Source organism: Lissotriton helveticus, chromosome 7 (assembly GCF_964261635.1).
Source record: "Lissotriton helveticus chromosome 7, aLisHel1.1, whole genome shotgun sequence".
Lineage (NCBI taxonomy): Eukaryota > Metazoa > Chordata > Amphibia > Caudata > Salamandridae > Lissotriton > Lissotriton helveticus.
In genome coordinates this window covers 1,009,956,979-1,009,965,888 of record NC_136068.1, presented here as the reverse complement: position 1 = coordinate 1,009,965,888, position 8,910 = coordinate 1,009,956,979, and positions in this window count along the sequence as shown.

Genomic DNA, 8,910 nt, shown 5'->3' with positions numbered 1-8,910 from the left:
AGTGCCAGAAGTTGGACATATTACGCCCTTCACATGCCTGTAGCAACTCCCTCCAGTGATCTTTATCCCACGTTTTCTTGGCGTCTGTAGGAAGGTGGATACCTGACTATGGTTACCCCAGATTTTTTGCCTTGTGTTTAGCTGGTTTTCGACTTAGTTGGCCTGGGATCCTGCTGATCAGGGTCCCAGGCTATCTGCTCTCTCTGTAAAATGGACTCCATGTACCTTAGGTACATCTTCAATTGAGAATTGGGTCACCTTGTGAGCCCCTGTACAGTGTACTATAGGTACCCAGGGCATAGGTGCATCCAAGGCCTACCAGGGGCTGCAGCATGTATTATGCCACCCCTGGCTGGCCACTTAAATTGACACAACTGGTTGATCACTCAGCTGGGGCAAGGTTGTGTAATCACCCCTTGCTTAGGTATAGTATCCCTATACCTACCCTATATATAGACACATAGTAACCTATAAGTCAGTCCTATGGCAGGCCTTAACAATCCTGGAGGCAGAGTGCTTGGTTATGTGTGAGATGGTGCTCTAGCATGAGCCGAGCCTGTCTGCAGCTTTCGGAACCATGTCGTTATAGCTGTTCTATGATATTGCCATACCATATACTCTCAAGTGCATTATAATCCTCGCGGTTGAATGCTAACTTTGGTTTGGCTTTATCTAAACATGTCGTGTAAGGTGTCATACGCTTTGGAATACTACCCCCTCGCCAATTCTGGCGACGAGGGTAGCATTCCACCCTTCTAGAGGGAGAAGACATGTTGTTGCTGACTAACCCGGTTAAAGTTAACCACAGCCCCAGCATCACAAAATGGATGCTGCTGCCACAGACACAAGTCTGACCTGCTGCTGGGAGTCCTTCCAGTCAGGGGGGCTTGGACAATAGGTTTCCTGCCTGGAGAGGTGCGAGCACCACCCCAGACAGGACTTTGTGTATTGGGACAGGGAGGGCTGAATAGATTGAGACACTGCCTGAGGCACACTAGGTGCTTCATGCATACCCCAGTTCAAACCGGTTGCTGGGGCACTCCAGCCCCAGCTCTGGCGCGAAACTGGACAAAGGAAAGGGGGTGTAACCACCCCCCTTCCTGGTTCCACCCATAGGAGGGACCTAGTGAGTAACCCAGCCCCCTTTAGTAGTATAAAGATAGGAGCTGACCCAGGAGACTTTAGATTTGATCCTGAACTGAAACTTGAAACGAAACTCTGGACCCTTCGACATTCAACTGACTTGAAGACTGAAGAATCTCCCTTGTGGCTAAGGAGTGATCACCCTTGGAAACCAGGAACCACCCAGCAACTCGACAGCTTGCTTTTTCCCTGTTCCCGCCGGAACTCGAGCACAGAGCCTGACAAGACCTCAACTCCAGGACTCCTCTGACCCCACTGCACGACTCCAGCACAGCTGAGCTCCATGGAAGGCGTCGGAATCCGGAAACCAGGCAACTTGGACAGTCTTCAACTTGCTAACAGCGCAGCTCCTGAGGCATCCTCGAAGCTGTGCACTGGGGACTGAGACACCCCGACACCGAGCTCCACCTGCACCGAAGACCAGCCCTCCACACTCCACGAGATGTGCGTGGGGCCCTTCTGCTTGTGTTCTGCTCGACGCATTGTCCGGTTGCTGGCCCGTTGGCTAGTAGCCCTCTGACGACGATCCTTGTGAAAATCCATTGCTGGTCTGGTTGCTCCAGACTGGCCCTCGCTTCCCTGAAAAGGTGAAGTACCCCAGACCCTCCTGGTCTGCACCAGAAGCCTTTTGTGTATCCTGCATGGGTGGCCTTTGCTTAGCCTTGTTGGCTCCAATCTTTTAGTCGACCCCTCCATCTGCGAGAACCTTCGTGGGACAGCTCCTCTCCAGCACCTGGTCGTCCTCGACGCCTCCTGGTCCCGGTGGCTGCAACGACAAGCTTCACGCCCGCACCTGATTGCTCCTCGACGACGTCTGGTTCCTCCATGGTTCCACCCGGTCACTGGCTAGTGACCTAGACTCTGTCCCCTCTGCTTTCAGGTCCTCTTCATCCTAGATCCACCCTTGGATCCACCCAGACAACTTCCTCCTGGTCGCCTGCAGCATCTTTCTTCAAGGCTCCATAGAGAACAACGACGAAACCCGACACACTTTGACACCTATGCACCCGCAGCCCGTGGGTGAGGTAACGCGAGTACTTCGGTGCTCCGGTAGGGATTGACTATCCTAGTGTCCAGATTTACTAGTTGTTTCCTCCTAGCTGGACCGGAAGTGTCCTTAATCTTCATTTACTTACCTTCTAAGTTCCCATTGACTTAACATTGACTCCCGCGTGTGTGTAAAGACACTGCACGCGCCGCTTGTGGGCCTCCTACTCATATACCAGACCAACTTCTCACAGTGTCAATCTGCGCTGCTTTGTAGATAGCCCTGCATCTCTTGATAGTATCAGGTGATCTAGATTTAATAGCTACCACCAAGGCTTGTTGGGCCTGCCTACAGTTATTATTATACCATGTGTTAGGCCTCAGTATGAGAAGTTGGCCTGGCATATGATGTTCACTATTCTAGTGAGCACCTTGCACCAGTCCAAACAACCCTTATGGTGATGGTTGTAAGTCAACCTTATAGACCAGCTATCCTAGATGTAGCGTGGACAGAACAGTCTTAGGCTAAAAGACTCTTGAGGGCGTGTAAAGCCAGCTGTTTTACCATATGTAACCCTTTGAATATCAAATGAAAGGACACCACACAGGATATATATAAAATATATATGTATTTATTCACTAACACACTCCTCTGAACTCTTTATGAGATCAGAGGCAAAAGCACATAACAAGTTATACTCAGAAATACTTTAAATAGCACAATTTACAGTTTGGCCCTAGGGTCGCGTAAAACCATATACTAAGTAAGTGGTATAAGAACCATGACTTTGGAAAGGGAAAGGCCTAGGGCCTCGAGGATCGCTGGGGCTACACTATCCGACCCTTAGGTTAGGAGTAGGAGGCCCACAGGCGGCGCGTGCAGAGTCAGTACTCTCATGCGAGAGTCAATAGAAAGTCAATAGGAAAGTAAAAAGGTAAGTAATTAAGTTTTGGGACATTTCCGGTCTAACTAGGATTACACAACTAGCAAAACTGGACACTAGGATAGTCAATCCCTACAGGAGCTCCGAAGTACTCGCGTTACCTCACCCATGGGCTGCGGGTCCATAGGTGTCAAAGTGTGTCGGGTTTTCTCGTCGGTTCCTATGGAACCTCGGAAGAAGATGCTGCAGGCGACCAGGAGGAAGATGTCCGGGTGGATCCAAGGGTGGATCTAGGATGAAGATGACCTGAAAGCAGAGGGGACAGAGTCTAGGTCACTAGCCAGTGACCGGGTGGAACCAGGAAGGAACCAGATGTCGTCGAGGAGAAATTGGGTACAGATGTGAAGCTTGTCGTTGCAGCCACGCGGACCAGGAGGCGTCGAGGATGACCAGGTGCTGGAGAGGAGCTGTCCCATGAAGGTTCTCGCAGATGGAGGGGTCGACTTCAAGATTGGAGCCAACAAGCCTAAGCAAAGGCAACCCGCGCAAGATACACAAAAGGCTTCTGGTGCAGACCAGGAGGGTCTGGGGTACTTCACCTTTTCAGGGAAGCGAGGGCCAGTCTGGAGCAACCAGACCAGCGATGGATTTTCAAAGGAGTCGTCGTCAGAGGGCTACAAGCCAACGGGCCAGCAACCGGACAACACGTCGAGCAGAAATAAAGCAGAAGGGCCCCACGCAGATCTCGTGGAGTGTGGAGGGCTGGTCTTCAGTGCAGGTGGAGCTCTGTGTCGGGGTGTCTAAGTCCCCAGGGCACAGCTTTGAGGATGCCTCAGGAGCTGCGCTGTTAGCAAGTTGCAGACTTTCCAAGTTGCCTTCTTCCACGAATTCCAACGCCTTCCACAGAGCTCAGCTGTGCCGGAGTCATGCAGGTGGGGTCAGAGGAGTCCGGGAGTCGAGGTCTTGTCAGGCTCTGCGCTCGAGTTCCAGTGGGAACAAGGACAAAGCAAGCCGTCGAGTTGCTGGATGGTGCCTGGTTGCCCAGGGTGGTCACTCCTTGGCCACAAGGGAGATTCTTCAGTCTTCAGCTTCAGTTGAATATCGAAGGGTCCAGAGTTTCGTCTTCAGTTCGATTCCAGGATTAATCTACAGTCTCCTGGGTCAGCTCCTACCTTTATACAACTAAAGGGGGCTGGTTTACTCACTAGGTCCCTCCTATGGGTGGGACCAGGAAGGGGGGTGGTTACACCCCCTTTCCTTTGTGCAGTTTCGCGCCAGAGCTGGGACGCGAGTGCCCCAGCAACTGGTTTGAACTGGGGTATGCATGGAGCACCTAGTGTGCCCCAGGCATGTCTCATTCTATTCAGCCCTCCCTGTCCCAATACACAAAATCCTGTCTGGGGTGGTGCTAGCACCCCACCAGGCAGGAAACCTATTGTCCAGGCCTCCCTCGCTGGAACGACTCCCAGCAGCAGGAGGTCAGACTTGTGTCTGTGGCAGCAGCATCCATTTTGTGATGCTGGGGCTCTGGTTAACTTTAACCGGGATAGTCAGCAACAACATGTCTTCTCCCTGTAGAAGGGTGGAATGCTACCCCAGTCGCCAGAATTGGCGAGGGGGTAGTATTCCAAAGCGTATGACACCTTACACGACATGTTTGGATAAAGCCAAACCAAAGTTAGCATTTAACCGCGAGGTTCATAATGCACTAAGAGTATATGGTATGGCAATATCATAGAACAGCTATAAGGACATGGTTCCGAAAGCTGCAGACAGGCTCATCTCATGCTAGAGCACCATCTCACACATTACCAAGCACTCTGCCTCTAGGATTGTTAAGGCCTGCCATAGGAGTGAGTTATAAGTTACTGTGTGTCTATATTTAAGGGTAGATATAGGAATACTATACCTAAGCAAGGGGTGATTGCACGACCTTGCCCCAGCTGAGTGATCAGCCAGTTGTGTCAGTTTGAGTGGCCAGCCAGGGGTGGCATAATACATGCTGCAGCCCCTGGTAGGCCTTGGTTACACCTATGCCCTGAGTACCTAGGGTACACTTCTACAGGGGCTGATAAGGTGAGCCAATTCCCAATTGTGGATGTACCTAGAGTACATGGTGTGAATTTAGAGAGAGTGCATCTGGGCTGTGGGTCTGATTAGCAGGCCCACAGCCACATCTAAGTCGAAAACCAGAAAAGCAAAAGCAAAAAGTGGGGGTGACCATAAGAAGCAGACCCTACTCTCCTACACTCAGCACCTTATCTTTGGTGCATGGTAGATTTTTTATAAAATACTTTTTGAGACCCAAAAAAAAGATCACTGTGGATGCTCAACATTTTGTCGTTGAGAACCTCTTGTGATTCACAGCTATTAAGTTTGCACATGGAGCTTGAGACCATGTCCCGGATATCGGCCCGGATCCTTTCGTTAGTGGCTATCTTAGGCCACCGGACCCTTCTTTGATCATTGGTAATGATTACCCTCTCCTGGGCTATTGCAGCCTCACATGCAGGGGAACTACTAAAACTACTATCAATAACTGACAAAATCAAGGGGTTGTGATCGCTTTCCGGCCTACTCACAACCACCATATCTAAGATATCCAGCCACATCTCCACATTAACTATGATGTAGTCAATAAGGCTACCAGATCTACCATTATTAAATGTTAGCTCTCCCAGCCTATCAGGCTGTGTCCTACCATTGACTGCCCTCATACCCTTATCCAGACACAACCCCTTCAGTTGTAGAGCAGCTATGGACCATTTCCTTATGGGCTTTAAGTCCAGCTGTGGAATTCCCCACAATGCATCCTCAGCTTCGGTGAGCTTACCATCATCTGAATCCAGGGGCTCAAAACATGTATTGAAGTCCTCTGCAATAATCCGATAACTAGCTTCCTCCTCCAGATTCAGATGGTCTTCCAGGATTGAAACAATATGGGAGCTCCTACCACCCGGAAGTCCCCTAGCATAGACGTTATATATAATCGCATTAAGGCCCTTCAATGATCTAACCTGAATAGCCATAATGTCAGGGCTATTGATTAGAACCTCATCTACCCTTAACCCCTCACATTGGCGAACCCAGATAGTCAGCCCACCAACTGGTCTTCCCCTTGGTCCCTTAGCTGCTGGTTTTAAAAAAATTCAATAACCCAGGCGAAAAGTTCCTTCCACTGCCCAAGTTTCCTGAAAGGCCCATGTTCGAGGCATGTGGGCTGCTGAATTCATATCTATAGCATAGATCGCCGCCTAGTGTTGGGTCCGGATGATTGCACATTGTTGTCCTGGAAGAGTCTTCGAAGTATCACTTGATAGGTGGCTCCTCCCCTGGACTACAGTGTGCATGGGCATCGACTCCATCCCAGATTGTTTTTTTCCGCCATTGGGTTCGGATGTATATTCGTTATCTCCAGTTCGGAATCGATATAGACTTTTCTTAAGGCCTTTTCCCATACCGTCGGTATTGTTTTTGCGCTCGGTGCCCAACTCTGTTCCGGCTCGGTTCCCGAGTCGGACGTCCCGAGGAGTCGCGTGACTCTTTGGTGCTCGAGGCCCAGTCGACGCAACAAGGCTTCCAACGACACATCATGGAACGGAGCCCATTCAAGAAATGTCCCGTGTGTAGATCGAAGTATCCCCACGTCGACGTCCACCCGGTGTGCAACAAGTGCCTGTCGCTGGACCACGATGAAGCCAACTGTATGGCTTGTTCCCGGTTTCGATCGAAGAAAACGATTCGACTTCGGCGCGTGGCGCGCCTGCAGGCACAGCAGTCGGCCCCGGCACCGGTGGACATCTTCGAGAGAGAAGAACCAGATGACCAAGAAGTTCATCTGCAGATTTCACCTCCTGCGGAGGAGATCGACTACGACTACGACGCGGACGTCGAAGCGCTCGATGCAGAAGAAGTCGTCGACGAGGTAGGAGACGACAATGAGGCCTATGGGGCCATGGAAGATAGCTCGGGCGAAGAGCTATGCCCCGTTCGAACAATCACTAAGGCTCAGGTCGCGGGATCGCCACACGGCCTTACCCAAAACCTTGCACCCAAATCCACGGCTTCGCCTACGGGCCCGGCTACGGACACTTCTGCGGAGCCGCCGGTTGTCAAAACGAAACCGAAAGTGAAACCCTCTGTGTCGACGAAACCGAAAGTGATGGAAGCGCCATCGAAACAGAAGACGTCTGTCCCTCTGGCCGCCCCCTCGTCTTCCGCTATGTCGGGGCAGCCGAAGCTGAAGAAGGCTGTTGACCCGGTGAAATCGACCAAAGGCGTCCAGCCAAAGTCGGTCAAGGGCGTCAATCCAAAATCGAACAAGGGCATCGAGCCGAAGTCTGGGGCCCCAACCCCGGGAGTCAAGGCCGCCGACCCGAAGTCGTCGGGGCCGACGGCCGTCGGCGCGGAAGGAGGACACAGCGCACCTAAGAAAGCTGCTCCTGTACCTCAGCCGGAGAAGACCAAGACATCGACGCTCCAGTCTTCACACGCTGGTGGACCGAGGACGTCTGTCGGGTCGACGAAACCGTCCGCTTCCTTTACGAAGCAGGTGTCGGACTCACTGCAACGCATCAGGGACAAGGCTTCCGTGGTCGATCCGAAGGATGCTCCCACCCCGAAGCAGGCTGCCAAGACGCCAACGTCTTCGACGCCGCTCCTGTTTACGTTACCGCCTAAGGTGGCACCGAAGGCTTCGCACCTAGGTCGGTCACCAACGCGCCCGTGCAAGGGTCTGCTGGGTCGAAGCCTTCTACGCAGCTTGTGAGCTTGAAGCATCGACAACCCTTGGTGGAGGAGCAGTCGGAACACTTTATCGACGCCGACACCGGTAAACTTACCCTCTACAAGAGAAAGATCACGGCGAAGCAGCCTTTGGAGTCCTACACGATTCCTTTGAAGCGCAAGAAGCCTTCTACGGATTCCCCGGTTCTGGTTGAGCCACTTGCTACACAGACTCCAAGAGTTGCTACACCCTCACCCACTTACTCAAATGTGGAGGCTGGGGAAGGTGATAACGAAAAGTATAACTTTCCTGACACCACTGATCCTGAGGATCACCAGGACTCTTGGGCAGATGCAGGGGACCCAGGGAATCCACAAACTACCCCGGACACTCAGGTGTACAATGTCAAAACCTCTCCTACTGAGGAGTCTGCGGCATTTAATGCTCTCATTGAGAGGGCAGCTACAAACCACGACGTCCAGCTGCACGCTGACCCTGTTGACGTGGACTTCCTTTTTTATACCTTTTCCACAGCAGAGAAAACTGTCAAAACTCTCCCAATGTTGAAAGGGGTTCTCAAACATGCTGCGGACATCTTTAAAGAACCCACACGTGCCAGGGTGGTCAACCCTAAAATTGAAAAAAAATATAAGCCGGCACCTGGCGACCCGACCTACATCAAGGGCCAGTTGCCATTGGACTCTCTGGTCGTTTCTAATGCCCGGAAGAGGGCGAATTCGCAAACAACTGGTGATGCTCCTCCCCCAGACAAGGAATCTAAAGTGCTGGAGGCATCAGGGAAGAGGGTGGCGGCTCAAGCAGCCAATATCTGGCGTATCTCCAACACTCAGGCACTCTTGGCCAGATATGACAGGGCGCACTATGACACACTAGAGACCCTGCTACAACATCTACCCGATCAGTATAAAGAGGCGGCGGAAATGCTCATTCAAGAGGGGAAGCTCATCTCCAACGCTTCTATTAAATGTGCACTGGACGTGGCGGACACCGTGGCCAGGGCCATTAACACCAGTGTGATGTTGAGACGTCAGGCATAGCTCAGAATCTCCGGTTTCAAGCCGGAGATACAAACCACCATCCTCAATCAGCCGGTCAACCCTGATAGGTTGTTTGGCCCTGAGGTAGATGCCACACTGGAAAAAATAAAGA